This window comes from Mustela putorius, unplaced genomic scaffold, assembly GCF_011764305.1.
Source record: "Mustela putorius furo isolate JIRA1106 unplaced genomic scaffold, ASM1176430v1.1 tig00000788_pilon_pilon_pilon, whole genome shotgun sequence".
NCBI lineage: Eukaryota > Metazoa > Chordata > Mammalia > Carnivora > Mustelidae > Mustela > Mustela putorius.
This window is the reverse complement of record NW_025421481.1, coordinates 4400633-4417751: the sequence shown is the minus strand read 5'-3', so window position 1 is coordinate 4417751 and position 17119 is coordinate 4400633.

Genomic DNA, 17119 nt, shown 5'->3' with positions numbered 1-17119 from the left:
CCTCTACTTCTACATAGCACCATCATTCCATTATGTCTTTCCATACGGGGTTAAGGAAGAAACCCTTCAGCCTCTCATAGTGTGTGGTGTACCTGACTTTGTTAAAAATCTTCCTACTTCTACATTACTATTAAGAATTGGCATCAACAGAATTTGACTGCAACATCCTATAAAATTGCTTAACTTCTTTGTTAATTTACTTTAAAATGATCTCTTTGTTTATTCAGTAAACATTTATTGAAGGCTGCTATGTTCCAGACACTGTTGGGGATACAGTGGGGCACAGGATAGATAAGGTCTCAGTTCTCCTGGAGCTCACTTTCTTGAAAAGAGACAGATCATAAAAAAACAAACAAAAATGTTATAAATGTCTTGCAGAGAACTAAAACTGGGAACATAAAAGTGAAATGGTGGAGAGAAGCTCTGTCACTGCTCATAGATCCTTAAGACTTTTGATTTTAGATGATGGTTTTCTTCCCTTGGAGAAAACTCAGCAAGCACAAAGTCTTCCTTCAATTTATCATGTTACTGGTAATAATTGATCCAGGACTCTTTCTGCTATTGATGGGTAAAAGGTCTACATATCCTCAAGGGATTGGTTTGTTTGGGATAAATGGCTTTACCATTTGTAATATCCTTCTAAAGATTGGATTGAGAACAGTTTCTGGAGGAACCCAGATATAGAAAGAGAACACAGAGATAACTTCCAACTTGGACTGACCTTAGTCATGCTCTTCTGGTGATATCCCCTATAAAAGAGGAAAATATGATGATCCAACTCAAATGCCTATTATTAGAATTTAACACACACATAGCATTAGGATATATTGTTTCTTGTATTCATTTGCTAAAGTTTCTGTAACAAAGTACACCAAATTGGGTGGCTGAAACAATAGAAATTCATTGTCTTTAAATTCTATAGACTAGCAGCTTAGAAATCAAGATGTCAGAGTTGGCTCCTTCTAAGAGCAGTGAGGGAAGAATCTGTTTTTGGTCTCTTTTCTGGTGTCTCTTTACATCATCTTCCCTTTATGCATCTCTCTGTGTCCAAATTTCCCTCCCCCTTTTTTTTAATAATTTCATTTATTTATATGACAGAGATCACAAGTAGCAGAGAGGCAGGCAGAGAGAGAGAGGGAAGCAGGCTCCCTGCTGAGCAGAGAGCCCGATGTGGGACTAGATCCCAGGACCCTGAGATCATGACCTGAGCAGAAGGCAGCGGCCTCACCCACTGACCCACCCAGGCATCCCAAATTTCCCTTTATTATAAGGACACTGGTCATATTGGATTAAAAGCTCACCCTAGGGGCACCTGGGTGGCTCAGTTGGTTAAGTGACTGGCTTCGGCTCAGGCCATGTTCCTGGAGTCCTAGCAGGATCAAGTCCCACATCTGGCTCCCTGCTCGGTAGGGAGTTTGCTTCTCCAGCTGATCTCTTTCATGCTCTCTCTTATTCTCTCTCTCTCAAATAAATAAATTAAATATTAAAAAAAAAAAAAAGAAGCTCACCCTACAATGGCATGACCTCAAACTTATGTATTAATTCTATTTCCAAATAAGTTCACATTCTGAGATACTGGGGGTTGGAATCTCAACATACGAATTTTGGGGAGACACAATTCAACCCAAACCCAGCCACAGAGAACTTTGTGCTACATATGATAATTGCATAATATTTTTTTAAGTATTAATGAAAAAAAAAACCCTCTTTCCAATGAAATATTTACTCAAAATGTTACACAGTTTAAATGCATTGACATCTAGGCAGAATATCCAGTCAAGGGGGTCTTGAGAGGAAAAAACCCTCCCTCTAAATTAAAGAGCTAAGAAAATTACATGTTGATTTGTGACACTAGCACATGGAGAGGTAAGTTTTATTTTCTCTCTGTAATGTGTCCATTGTATTAACTCTCATGGTCAAGGTACCTGAAACTCTTGCAGCATTTAGTTTCTTTTCTCACAGAGCTCTCTGCCTTTGGTAGACTTCTATTACCCCTATGTAAATAGTGGTCCTGGTCCCAGCCAAAGCTTTCCATATTAATTAGTTCCCATGAACTGACTATAAATTTGTGGATATTATGGCTAGTTAATTTTTATTTCTTCTTTTTTCCTTCATTGACTTTTCAGATATTCTTTGAACCCAAAACTACACATCTAATCTTGATCTCACATGTAATCATCACAGTATAGGAAATTTTGGTATAATTTCGGGAATAGAACACTTCCTTTCCTGATGATGAAAACCAAGCACATGCTAAGGACTTCAGCCTTTTCTTACCTAATCTTTACCTTACAGGATTCCCCTTAATCAGTTGGTCAGGGACCCCTTTGACCACCATCTTTTTTCTTCAAAATGGCAATTGCTTCATTTTTTTTCTGGTTGCACACATATAGAGAATATGTCTGGTAAAAAGTTCATAAAATACAGGTATGAAGGCCCAATAATACCCAATACCTTTTAAAATTTCTCCTTCCAAACCTTTTCTATACACATATACATATGCATGTATTTTACAAAATGGTGCCATAAGTGTGCACTCTGTTTGCAATCATCTCTTTGCACAGAAAAATGTAGTATGAACATATTTCTTTGTTGGCAAATAGAGCTTCATATTATCGTCTTAATAGCTTCATGCTAGTCCTTGTATAGATATGGCATGATGTATTTAATAGATTCCAATCTCGATCCATGACATTCCCAGAAAATTTTTCCAGATTTCATACCAATCTTTACCTATTTCTTAGGGACCAGCCTTTTCCAGTTCAAATTGCAAGTTTTAACAATAAAATTAGAAACCCAGGGCCCCGATGCCTGAGACAACCTCCGTCAGGTCACATCCTGTGCAGAGTGCCACCATTTTCCCACTGTGAAACGTTACTTGAACAGATTCTCAAAATAGCACTCCCTCTTTTTAGCATGCCAGCGTCTCACTTGTGTTATCTGGCCCTCCCAAGCGGCCAGCAAGAATTCTCAACTCCTCGGCCTCGGAGTCCCTCTGTCCGTGTGCCAGACCAGACTTAGCCATCAGGGCATAACGTCGGGGATCTGCAAGCAGTTGGACCTTTGGGGCAGCGAGTGGGAATGTGGACACATGGAGCCGGCCAGCTCGCTGTCTCCACCCGTGACAAGAGATCCTGGTGTCATGCGTAGTAGTGTTCTGAGTTAGGGATAAAAGGTCAGGGGTACAGGCTTATGGCACGCTCTAAACGCAACCTAGCCAACTCCCATTTTGTACTTGCTGTTACCTACAAGTTACAGAGCAAACCTAAGGAGATTACAGAGTTTTCAATTCTCTAATCTTCACTAGACATAGTATAACTTAGTAAAAGAGCATTGGCTTTTAGAAACAGTCTTCAGTTCAGACTAGATCTGCCACTTATTATCCATGAGAACTGACACATAAGGTACCCAATAAACCCTTGAGTAAATGTGTTGAAGGTATGTCTGTGAATTTCAGTTTTGGTAAAAAGGGGATGATAATAGTAAAAAGGGGATGATAATAGCACCACTTCACTAGATTGTTGCGAGGACCATTAATGAATGCACAATTGGCATGTAAAAGGTGTTTCATAAATTAGAACTGCCACTTTACTATTCTCAGAAGAAAAAATAGAGCTCTTCTTACTAGAATCAGTTCTACAATGCCCTTGACCCATTTGCTTGTTCAACAAATAGTTATTGAATGAATACTATGATCATGCCATTCCTCTGCTAAAGCATAAAATCCCATTTAGAATAAAATGCAAATTTCTTTTTTTTTTTTTAAAGATTATATTTATTTATTTGAGAGAGAGACAGTGAGAGAGAACATGAGTGAGGAGAAGGTCAGAGAGAGAAGCAGACTCCCCGTGGAGCTGGGAGCCCGATGCGGGACTTGATCCTGGGACTCCAGGATCATGACCTGAGCCGAAGGCAGTCGTCCAACCAACTGCGCCACCCAGGCGTCCCAAAATGCAAATTTCTTATCTTGGCCCACACGGCCCTGCATGACCTGGCTCTTTCTTGCATCTCAAACCTCAACTTAGCTTTCCCTTCACCCTCTTTTTTTTTTTTTTTTTTAAGATTTTATTTATTTATCAGAGAGAGAGAGAGGGGGAGAGAGCGAGCACAGGCAGACAGAATGGCAGGCAGAGGCAGAGGGAGAAGCAGGCTCCCCGCTGAGCAAGGAGCCCGACGTGGGACCCGATCCCAGGACGCTGGGATCATGACCTGAGCCGAAGGCAGCTGCCCAACCAACTGAACCACCCAGGCGTCCCTCCCTTCACCCTCTTATGCTCCACAGATTGTCAGCTCCTAGAACCAGCTAAGCTTTCTTCTGCCTCAGGCCTTTGCATGTTCTGTTCTCTCCACCCGGAATACCATCTCCTAGGCTCTTTGAATGACAGGCTTCTCCTCATCCTTCGTGTATCAGCCTGAAGGTCAGCTTCTCAGAGAAGTTATCCCTATGCCTAATGACCAGCATTTATCCCCTAGCACAGCTCTTAGCATCTTGTTTATTTCCTTCCTACTATTTTTTGCAATGTGTATATCATTTCTATTTATTTGCTTACCTGTTTATTGTCTATTTTTCCCACTAGAACACAAGCCCCATGAGCAGGAACCTCCTCCCTTAACCATTGTTTGCTCTTCCTTGCCTAGGACTGTGCTTGTCACATAAAAGGCACTTGGTAACTTGTTATATGGAAGAATGAATGAATGAATATTTATTATTTGAAACCCTTCAGGAATAGAAATTCTAAACCTCTATGTTGGCACTCTCTAGAGCAGATGTATTTTGATGTGAAAAATTATCTTTATGTTAGGATACACTTTGTAAAAAAATTCCAGTATAATTAATGTACAATGTCATAGTAGTTTCAGGTGTACACTATGGTGATTCAGTAATTCTATCTATTATTCAGTGCTCATTAAGATAAATGTACTCTTAATCTCCTTCTCTTGTTCCACCCGTCCCCACACCTGCCTCCCTGTGTGATACACTTTAAGAAATGGATAGATTGGGACGCCTGGGTGGCTCCATGGGTTAAGCCTCTGCCTTCAGCTTGGGTCATGATCCCAGGGTCCTGGGATCGAGCCCCGCATCGTGCTCTCTGCTCAGCGGGGAACCTGCTTCCTCCTCTCTCTGCCTGCCTCTCTGCTTCCTTGTGATTTCTCTCTGTCAAATAAATAAATAAATAAAATCTTTAAAAAAATAAAAAGTGCTCATTAAAAAAAAAAAGAAAAATGGATAGATTGTGACTTGGGGAGAAGGGACAGTCTGTATCCTTTAGGAGATAAGCAATCAGGAGGATATTCCAGCAGCAGAGAATTTGAAAACTCATTTTTATTCAGGGACACCAAGAGTTGCTTCTCCACCATTTTCTGAGTAAGGGTTCATGGTTAAGAGGATGGGCTTTGGGGCCAGGAGCCTAGATTCACATCCCTACCCCACCACTTAGTAACTGTGTGACTGTGGACAAGTCAGATGGTGGCTCCAAGTCCATTTGAGTGACAGATGGCCCCTGAGTCTACTACAGAGTAAGTGCTCAGTACATGTTAATTAATTATCCTTTTTATCTGCTAAAAGGACTCTTTTAGACATACAGTTGCAAATTTAAGATACACCAGTAATGGCGTACCTAGATGGCTCAGTTGGTTAAGTGTCCCATTCAGTAACTATTAACCGCATGCGGCTATTGAGCATTTGAAATGTGGCTAACACAGATGAAGCACCGAATGTTTACTGTTTAATTAATTTTTATTAATTTAAATTTAAATAGACACATACAGCTGGAAAAGCACAAATTTCTACTTAACCGTCTCCCCACCCACCCCCCCACACCCCAGTCCTGGGCAGAGCTTCCTTGTGGCAGCTCTTTGGAGAGCTGACAAACACAGGGCAGTGTGAAGACCTGGGTGTGTATGGATCTACTACTTTCTAACAACTTGACCTTAACCAACCAACTCCATTTCTCAGCAACACAACCTCCTCTGTAATGTTAAAAATTTCCTCAGAAATTCTCTATTTGTTCTATTGTGATAATGTAAAATCATAAATGTAATACAATTGGAAGGATTATTTTTTAATTTTTATTTATTTATCTGAAGAGAGAGAGCAAGAGAGCACAAATAGGGGTAGCAGCAGATGGAGAGAGAGAAGCAGGCTTCTTGCTCAGGACTTGAAACCCAGGACTCTGAGATCATGATCTGAGCCGAAGGCAGGCACTTAATCAACTGAGCCACCCAGGTGCCCCCACAAGGATTTTTTTAAATTAATTAATTAATTTATTTGACACAGAGAGAGAGATCACAAGTAGGCAGAGAGGAAGGCAGAGAGAGAGAAGGGAAGCAGGATCCCCGCTGAGCAGAGAGCCCGATGAGGGGCTCGATCCCAGGACCCTGAGATCACGACCAGAGCTGAAGGCAGAGGCCTCAACCCACTGAGCCACCCAGGCGCCCCAAGGATTTTTTTTAAAGCTTTATACCACCCTTTCAGATTTTCTCTCCTATGACCTGCTTTAAGGGGAATGGCTTTATCATCTTCAGTCTTCTGTGTCCATAGTGCCCAATACATGGTAGGTCCTGAGTTAAAATGCAGCCTCCATGCTGAATGTTTTCCAGTTTGACCTGCATGTCTTGGTGCCCCAGGACATATAGTAAAAAAAAAGAGAATGTCTGTATTATTTTTATTTATTTATTTATTAGATTCCGTGCCCAGTGTGGGGCTCAAACTCACAATCCTGAGATGAAGAGTCACATGCTGTACCAACTGAGCCAGCCAGGTGCCCCTTCCCCTTTCCAAAAATATTTATATTATTTTAAATACACTAATATGCCTTAAACATTAATCATCCAGAAGTTTTTATAGTCTTTATTTTGTCCCAATTGTAATTCATAGTTATTTTAAAGTTGGAAAATGCAAAATATTAAAAAGAAAAAATACAGTTCATCTACAATGTCTACCTCATTAACATTTTGAAGCACTTTTTCCTATTATATATTAATTTCTTCATTCATTTAACAAATATCTCAAGTATTTGCTATGTACCAGGCATTTTCTAAGTGATAATACTACAGCAATGAACAAACTAAATAAAAAACTCTGCCTTAATAGAACTACATTCTAGTGCATGATGCATGAAGACTCAGTAAAACAAATTAAAAAACTAAATCAAGATAATATTGTTTATATTCTTGCATTTCCATTTGTTGTTTATTTCACTTTCTGTTAGGTTGGGAGTGTTTCTAGTTTTTATTTTTTAAGTACGTCTGACCTTAACATCCATTGCCTGCTGAATCAACACATGGGGCTTGCTGGGGCAAAAGGAAAAATAAATACTTAAGTTATGTCTTTAGGAAATTTATCCAGAACATGATGTTCTTGGGGGAATCAATGACTTCCAGGGAAGGTCCCATACTGTGTACCTTGGAGTATCCTGTTCAGAGAGCCAAAGAATCCCAAGTCCGGGACTTAATGTTCACCTCTCAGTTTCTGAGTCTTCAGGCATTACCATTTCATCTTGTGACTCTGAAACATTTCTTTAAGTCTTGAAAAGACATTTTTCTGATGTCATCAGGACCCACGTAGCTTGTGGTCCACCCTTTTCTATTCCTGTATGACTAACCTCTGGCTAATTACTCTCTCCCTTTGCAGACTCAGATGAAAACAACTAAAACATAAGTCCTGCAAGAGGTGGCCAAGTCAAAGTAGTGAGGAGATGGTGAATGGGGAAGAGAGCGCAAAACTCATACTGTGACCACTGGACAAAGAGACAAGGAGAGTTTGTCCTCTTTGTACCCTGGACCATGACCACCATGGTACCCTCCTCTTCAGGTGCAGTCCCTCTCTTCTTGTTTCTTTCTTCCTCTCTGCATGTCCCCACACCCACTGCCCCTTGGGATCTGCAAAAAGGGAGAAAAGGAGGCTATATTTCCTCAAAACATCAAAGGCAAGGATTTCATCTGACTTGGGAATAACAGACCAAATCTATGAATGAATGCCATTGCTAGGTAGAGAGAAACATTATGTTGAAGAGCCCCAAGGTAAATCGTCAAGAGGAATGTTTTGTTTTGCTCTGTTGTGTTTTTTTATTGTGTACAGGGAGTAAGGGAGATGTTAATTGGTTGCTGGTATCTACCCATTAAAGGCTTGAACCAGGATAGAGTCTAGAAATGAGTAGGCATTCCATACAACAAACAGTGCCACAGAGCTATATGTACTGAAGATGATAGCCAACATGTCTCACTGTTTTGACATTTTACTGCTGATGACTTAAAGTGACATCTCTGCTCCTCTTTTGTTTCTTTCCACAGTCCTCACAGCATCATTCATGTTTACACCTGATTTGCATTGCTAATGGTCCTATACAAAATGCAACCAATAGCAATGAAAGGCCTTGCTACCAGATGAAAAGACAGTATAATGCAGTTTAATAAGAGTATGGATCAGTGCTGTCCAATAGAAATAGAACACAAGCCATGAATGTAATTGAAAACTTTTCTCATATCTTCATGAGAAAAAGAAATAAATGAAACTAATTTTAATCGTGTCATAATAAACCCTATCTAAAATATCATTTTAGCATATAACCGATAGAAAAATTTAATGAGATGTATGTGTTTTATACTAAGTCTTCAGGATCTAGCATATAGCGCATCTCAATTCTGACTGGCCACATTTCATGTGTTCAACAGCCACAGGAATTAGTGGGCACTATATTGGGCAGTGTGGGTACTCTGCAGACAGAGTACCTAGGGTATAATCTTAGGAAGGTTAAATAACCCTCTGTGTTTCAGTTTGTTCATCTATAAGCTGGGAGAAATGATAGACCCTACTTAATTTAGAATTGTTATATGGATTAAATGAGCACTTAGAACATTTCCTGACACAGAGTTGGTGCTCAGTAAATATTACCTTTTATTATCGTCAGATAACCATTTAACCACATCCTTATAATGATCAAAGAAATCTTTCAATAAGGTCCGGCTCTGAGCTTTCCAAATAGGGACTATATGTCTGACATTTTGCAAAGATAATCATATGCCACTCCAGAATTCCTATCTCACTTCAAATAAAGACTATCAGGGAGAGTTTGGTCTTGAGCTGTGCTTTCACAAAGCTGGGTAGCCTGTAACTCAACAAAGCTCCTTATATTATTATTTTGTAAGTTCCTTATACTATTAAGTCTGCAAAAAGATTTTTTTTTTAAGTAGGCCCTAGGCCCAACATGAGGCTTGAACACATGACTCCATGATCAAGAGTCATACTCTCTACAAACTGAGCCAGCCAGGTGCTCTTGCAAATAGACTCTTACTGGATTTTCCAAATAAACAATTTTTATTGGGATATAAAATTAGGCTCACAGCTATAAAAGTATTCCAGCTTGTTTCCGATGATCTCTTCAGAGACTGAAACCATGATTCACTATAGTAGAAGATAGCACTTGTCTTCTTGAAACTACAGCTTACAGCTACAAATCCATATTAATACCACAGGATATATTTGAGGGCCCAAATACCATGATATATTAATTGTTACCTGGAGCACTTTTATGACAGTTTTTGAATAAACAATGGAGTAATTCTACAACAGTTATTTTGGGCCACTTAAAAGTATATTTTTGATGTCTCTAAATCTTTATTCTTCCATTTATTTACATGTATGGTCATTCAACTATCCATTTATTCAACAAATGCATATTGAAGGCTTACTATGGGCCAGAAATTTTGCTAGGTACTGAGGAGTCAATAGTAAGCAGAACATACCCTGTCCCATGAGCTTACAATCCAGTGGGGGATAAAAATGTTAACCAAACAGGGCGCCTGGGTGGCTCAGTGGGTTAAGTCTCTGTCTTCAGCTTGGGTCATGATCTCAGGGTCCTGGGATCTAGTCCCGAATCGGGCTCTCTGCTCAGCAGGGAGCCTGCTTCTCCCCCACCCCCTGCCTGCTTCTCTGCCTACTTGTGATCTCTATCTGTCAAATAAATAAATAAAATCTTTTAAAAAAGTTAACCAAATAATTACACAAATAAAATTGCCAACTGAACTGACATAATTGCTATTGAGAAGAGAAAGGATTGCTTTGAGAGCCTAGGAGGAAGGCATTTGATTTGGTCAGGGAAGTTTTCCCCAAGGAAGTGCTAATAGGGCTGAGAGCTAGATGAGTAGGAGTTAACCAAGTAGAGAGAGCAGGGAACAGCATTCCAAGCAGAGGAAACAATAGGAACATAAGTCCTGGGGTGGCAGGGACACAGTGGGGAAGGGACAGAGACTAAAACAGTGAGGGCAGGTTGTCTGAGCTTTAGCTAGAAGTAAGTAGGGCCCAGCATCTTTATATTTACATAAAGAACATTGGGAAGCTGTCATTGGGTCTCCAAAACTTAGGGATACTTTTCTTTGCTGGGTCAAACCTCACTTTGATTCTTTGTTATGATGATGAAATAAAATGTCAGAATACCAAGACATAGAGACCAGGCAAAGGGCTACACATGGTCTTTTTTCTTCTTTTTTTAAGATTTTATTTATTTATTTGACAGACAGAGATCACAAGTAGGCAGAGAGGGGAAGGGGGGAAGCAGGCTCACCATTGAGCAAAGAGCCTGATGCGGGGTTTGATTCCAGGACCCCGAGACTATGATCTGAGCGGAAGACAGAGGCTTTAACCCACTGAGCCACTCAGAGGCCCCCTACACATGGTCTTTATTTCTTTTCAAGTGCAACCCAAAATAACAGCCAATCCAACTCTGCCTCTGGTCCTCCCTTTAGCTGCTCTTTTTCAGTTATCCAACCAATTCTGAGCCTCAGGCTTATGCTTCTCTCAGTGTTTAGCAGAGCATATAATAGCAATGTTTTGATCACAGCTTATGTGAACTCCTAAAGAAACCAACTGTTCCAGAAAAGGAAGTGAAGCTCTTACATATTTAAGTCTGACCAAAGAATCTCCATTCTAGGTAAGATCAGAGGGAAGACATGATCATATTTATCTTTTGAAAAAAAATAGCTAGAAGGGTGCTTGGCTGGGTCCATTGGAAAGGCATATGACTATTTTTTTTTTAAGATTATTTATTTATTTATTTGACAGAGAGAGAGAGAGAGATCACAAGTGGACAGAGAGGCAAGCAGAGAGAGGGGTGGAAGCAGGCTCCCTGCCGAGCAGAGAGCCCAATGTGGGGCTTGATCCAAAGACCCTGAGATCATGACCTGAGCCAAAGGCTTAACCCACTGAGCCACCCAGGTGCCCTGAGCATGTGACTCTTGATTTCAATGTGTGTTTGGGTCCCACACTGGGTGTAGAGATTACTTCAAAAAAAAAAAAAAAAAAAGAAAGAAAGAAAGAAAGAAAAAAAAAAGAAAGGAAAAGATAACTAGACTAGATAACAGGTTTAGAGTTTAGAGAAGGTTAAGAGAGGATGCAGGTTGATAGGAACACCACTGCTATCTCCAGGCAATAGGTAAAGTCAAATGTGAACACAAGTAGATGGATCTGAAAGATAGAAGGCAAAACCAACTGGGCTTAGAAATGTAATGGTTACAGGAAATAAGAGAGAGGGGCATGTCAGGAATAACTCCTGGAATTTAAAAAAAAATTTTTTTTTTAAGATTTTATTTATTTATTTGACAGACAGCACAGTAGGCAGAGAGGCACTCAGAGAGAGAGGAAGGGAAGCAGGCTTCCTGCTGAGCTGAGAGCCCAATTCGGGGCTCTATCCCAGGACCCCGGCATCATGACCAGAGCAGAAGGCAGAGGCTTTAACCTACTGAGCCACCCAGAGGCCCCACCTACCAAATCTCTTATATTGAAACCTATTTTTCAAGTCACCTTTGCAAACTCCTACAATTGAGTCCTGAAAATATGGTGAGGAAAACCACTGTAGTCCCTTCCCTGGATAGAGGGACCCTACATAACTCTCTATGCCTCGGTTTCCTCATCTGTCAAAGGAGAGGAACAATAATACCTATCTCAGAGAGCTGTTGCATAAATAAGTCAATCAACATATGTAAAATGTCTACACATACAAAATAGTTTTTATGTTTTGACCACTAAAAAAGCGTTAGTGATTTCTTTGTCATTATTATCAACACTATTATCCGACAGCTGGGTGGCTGGTAGGAGACATTCCTGGTCTAGTGTTCTCTTGAGATGGTATCAGAAAGAGAGAGTGAATTAGGCTTTGAGAGTTCCTGATCTGTCTGGAATGGATGAATGTGCTACAATGTCCTTTTTGTACCTGCCAAAGACTCATGTGGACCTTAAACACAGCTCCTGAGACTTTTCCAAGGTACACAGAGTTACCAAGCAGATTGAAGATTCCTTGAGATTCAAACCACCAGACATTTAAACCTATCAACCCAAAAGTTAAGGGGCATCTGGATGGCTCAGTGGGTTAAAGCCTCTGCCTTCGGCTCAGGTCAAAAACTCAGGGTCCAGGAATCCAGCCTGCATGGGGCTCTCTGCTCAGCAGGGAACCTGCTCCCCCCACACACACCCTTTGCCTGCCTCTCTGCCTACTTGTGATCTCTCGCTGTCAAATAAACAAATGAAATCTTAAAAAAAAAATCCAAAAGATAATACCCTCCACCCTTAAAAGGAACCCAAAATAGAAGGATTTATCCATCCCCGCATCATAATACCAAGAGGACAAACCGAAGCAAAGGTGGCACCACCGTGATAGGGTAAGTGCCATAGTTGATGCAGCAAAGCACAATTTCACCAAAAAAAGCCCTGATCAGATTTTTATTTAGAGAATGTTAGGCCTTGCTATTCCTGGAGCTGATCCATTTGCTCAGCAGCCCTTGCCCCTTGCCCCTCACCCAGGGTGTGATTTATGCATGACTGAAAGCACACCAGCTAATTCTCTTTGAGCCTGTACTTCTCCCTAGCTTGCATTTGAAGATGGTTTATGGGCACAGAGCTCATTTCTGGAATGCTGAAAGGGCTAAATATTTGCCCAGTGGGCACTGCACCAAAGGCGGCTGCAGCTTTTTAGCTTTGATGGTTGCTTCAAGGTAGGATTTTACAAATCTGTTTCCCTGCGCGCTTAACTATAGAGACAGAACGCAAGCCAATACACAAATTCCCTTACCCAAACTGAATGGATTCTCCCAGACTGCCCCAGCTTTCTGATTCCAAGTATGATCCTTTCACAGTACTCCTGTTAATTAACTATGGCTAGAGAGGTGTCAAAGAGCTTCAAATAAAATCTGAATGAACTTTGAAGTGAGGGATTCTCTTCACTGAGTTTGAGAAAAGGCCCATTCCCTTCAGCAGCAGGTGGTGTATTTTCGTATGTATATAAAAGCATTCTCTGGAAATGTCAATCCTACAGATCTGGGGGCAGGACGTAAGGTAGATTGAACCAATCGGGAGATATTTTTCATGCCATCTCAAAGTAACTCACAGATGCCTGACAGCTGCAGCTGTCCCGGCCCCTTGCGATGGCATTGCTCTATGACTCAGAGGGATGTTTATGCCAGAGAATGCTGCCACTGCAACACTACCCCAGAGATGCCCCAGGAGAAAATAATTTGAAAATAAGTGAGAGAGGAAGATCCTTGGGCAGATTTAGTCAAACCCAGCTCCATATGTAAGTGCAAATAGTAGTCTATGAGAAGGGGGAAAATGCGTAGGTTTGGGGATCAGACAGACCCGCCCATAATTCTGGGCTCTGGCATTTTATATTCAGCCAGTTATTAATGCATTCACCCACTCATTCAACTAATATTTATTGAGGATCTACTATGTGCCAGATACTATGTTCAGTGCTGAGATAAAAGATAAGCTACAGGGGCGCCTGGGTGGCTCAGTGGGTTAAAGCCTCTGCTTTCGGCTAAGGTCATGATCCCAGGGTCCTGGGATCGAGCCCCACATTGGGCTCTCTGCTCAGCAGGGAGCCTGCTTCCTCCTCTCTCTGCCTGCTTCTCTGCCTACTTGTAATCTCTGTCTGTCAAATAAATAAATAAATAAATAAATAAATAATCTAAAAATAATAAATAAATAAAATCAGGAAAGCTTTAAAAAAAAAAAAGATAAGCTACATACTTTGTGAGGCCAGTGAAAAAGGAAAATGCAGGTCCCTTGTTTAAAAAGCATTAAGAATTTCAAGATGGTGACCACAGAGCATTAAACCAAGCATGGGGCCTTTCTGAGCATAGGGACTATGTGACTACATTACATGAAGCCAGTTAGCCAGTTCTTATGATAAGCCTTAGGAAATGAGCATTTGTACTCTTGGAGCTAAATTCTGGAAAGGATTCATTAATCACACCAATTAACTGAAAATCATGACTCTCTAAGGACATCTGAAGGACAGGAGCATTCTACCATGCCTGGAAGGGAGCATGTCTCAGTCTGCTCAGGCTGCCACCACAAAATACCACAGACTAGGCAGATTTAACAACAGAGATCTATTATAGTTCTGGAGACCGGAAGTCCATGATCAGGGTGTCAGCATGCTCAGGTTCTGGTGAAAGCTCTCTTCCTGGCTTGCACATGGCCACATTTTCGGTGTCCTCACATGGCAGAGAGAGAGAGAGAGAGCTCTGGTCTCTTCCTCTTCTTAAAAAAACTAATCCAACCATGGGGTCCCAACTGTCATGACCTCATCCAAACTTAATTATGTCCCTAAACCCTATCTCCAAATACCATCACATTGGAGGTTAAAATTTCAATATATGAATTTTAGAGGGACACAAACATTCCATTCACATGGGGGTTTGATTAGTCAAGGAGACCAGGAAAGCCCTTCACCAAGGAACTGATGCTTAAAATGAGATTTGAGTGATATAAGTAGGCACTAACCAGCAAAAATGAGAGCTGACCTGTGAAGGACACCCGTCATTCCAGAGCCAGTGATGAGCTTGCAAAGGAGAAAAAGAAGCAAATGTCAACACAGGAGGAAACTAGGAGAGGCATGAGTCATGGGAGCTAAGGGAAGGAAGTGTTTCAGGAAGCACAGAAATCCTATGTGGGTGACCCTGGCAAGTGGTCTCATGTATCAAGACAGGGATATGCTCCCGAAGGTTTAGTGGAATTGTTGGCACACATCATTTTTTATTCCTTCCTGGTAATAGTGTCTATCCAAAAGCAGGTTCATCTTCTCCCAAATAGGTAGTCCAGTTATCAATCTTGGTGCATATTTCAGATAGGGAATGGAGGCAAAGAAAATCCCAGTTTAAGAGATTTCCAGGAGTGAAATAATGATCTGGGGACCATGTGAATACACATGGTATGAAGCCACCAGACGCCACCTCCAACTCCAGCCCATCTCCCCACTCTTCATCTCATTCACCAGACTCTACCTTCCCTGTGCTTTCAATCCCAGAATGTAGCCCCATATTCCCCACTCCTTAACTTTTGCAGGGCTGTTGCTCTGCCTCCATTTCCACCCTCAGACATGGCTCAGCACCATCACTCATTCTTCTGATCGTAGTTTGATAATGTTTCCTTAGAAAGCTTCCCTTCCCCAAGCTTCTGTCTGTTTTCCCCTTGTATGCCACCACAAATATGATATGGAAATAAATAACAAATATAAAATAGAATTCTCCTTATAGTCCCTGCTCTTGCTTGGTGCCATGTATCCTACTTATGCTTCTACTTGCTAATGACGGTGTCTTATTTCACCATTGACCCCTGGCAGGCAGGTATGTGTCTACCGTAGTAGATCAATTACCTACCACACTGAAGTTATTAAATGAATGAACATAAAAATGTGTTCATCACAAGCCAAGGGAGCCCAAAGTGATGTTCTTGCTCAAGTCTGACTTTGAGAGGAAAACGTTCTTGAAGATTACTTAAGCTTCATTTATAATCACTTCCACAGGCTCCTCCAATTCTGCCACTCTCCCATCACCATAGCAACTCACATATGAAAAGAGAAATTTTCTGAAGCTTGTACTCTGACTCTTCACTTACATAGTGTGTGTGTGTGTGTGTGTGTGTGTGTGTGTGTGTGGAGGGGAGTCTTTCAATTCATTGAACAAGACGTGGAGTCAAGATGAACACTGTGCTCTGAGATCTCCTGTGATGGAGAATTTACTTATCAGTCAGATTGTGTTCCTAACTGGGAGATGGCACCGGGGTAGGGCGGGGTAAAGGATGTAAACACTTGGGATTGATTATGGAAACATGTCTCAAGTTAGACATGTTCATGCCAAATTCCTAGCAAAGAATGGGGAAAAGAGCAGATTACAAGTTTTCTGCCTCTTTTGTGTTCGCTCCAACACCATCTGAATATTAGACCTCCTTAAGAACAGTGTTGGGCTCAGCAGCATTTGTTTCCTGCAACTTACACTTGCTGATGCTATTCAACAAGTTCACAAGCAAAAAAAAAAAAAAAAAAAAAAAAAAAAGACTAAGTTCACATGGAGAAGAACCTTGGCCATCTTCCTCAACAGAGTGTAGCCAGCAGTTCAAAAAGGGCCTGGTTTGAAGTAGATATTCCAGGAGGAAGCATTAATAAGGAGGCAGAGAAGAGAGACATGGAAGACAAGGCCAATAATGGTGTGTCACTGAGTACCGGACATGATCACATTGGGGAAATCTGGGAGACCATCTCAGAGGCATCTCAAAATTATTTGCCTTCCCCAGAGGGGAAGAAGCTAAGGTATTTATCCTCCAATTCTGAACCACTTAGCCTGCTTCCAGGGGACCAAGAACAGGCCCTTAAGGGAAGATGACTCCTACAGGCATGACTGGAATGGTTAGTGCCCAGGGGTCATGGAAAGGGCACCAACAGGATCTTTTAGGGAGAAAGAGAAAAGTAGAGTGAAAAGCAAAATGAAGAGAACACAAAAACAACTGTGTGCATACAGAGTAATATCTATAAAAAATTTTTAACTAGTAAGTAGAAACACCTCAAAATTAACCCATCTATACAACTCCTCTCTCTACCTTAAATAAGCTCTCTTACATTTATCAATTTATAAAGATTTATAAAGACTGCTGTTTTTCATTCATGGATTTTCAATTAGAGCAACACATTATAAAGCACTTATAAATAAAAATGTATTCATAGAAGAGAAACTTCCCTCAAGGGCTAATGAACATGATAAATACATGAAAAGATACTCTACCTCACTGATAATCATCAAAATGTATATTAAAACAATGAGATACCATTGGGGTGAGTACTTGAGGAAATAT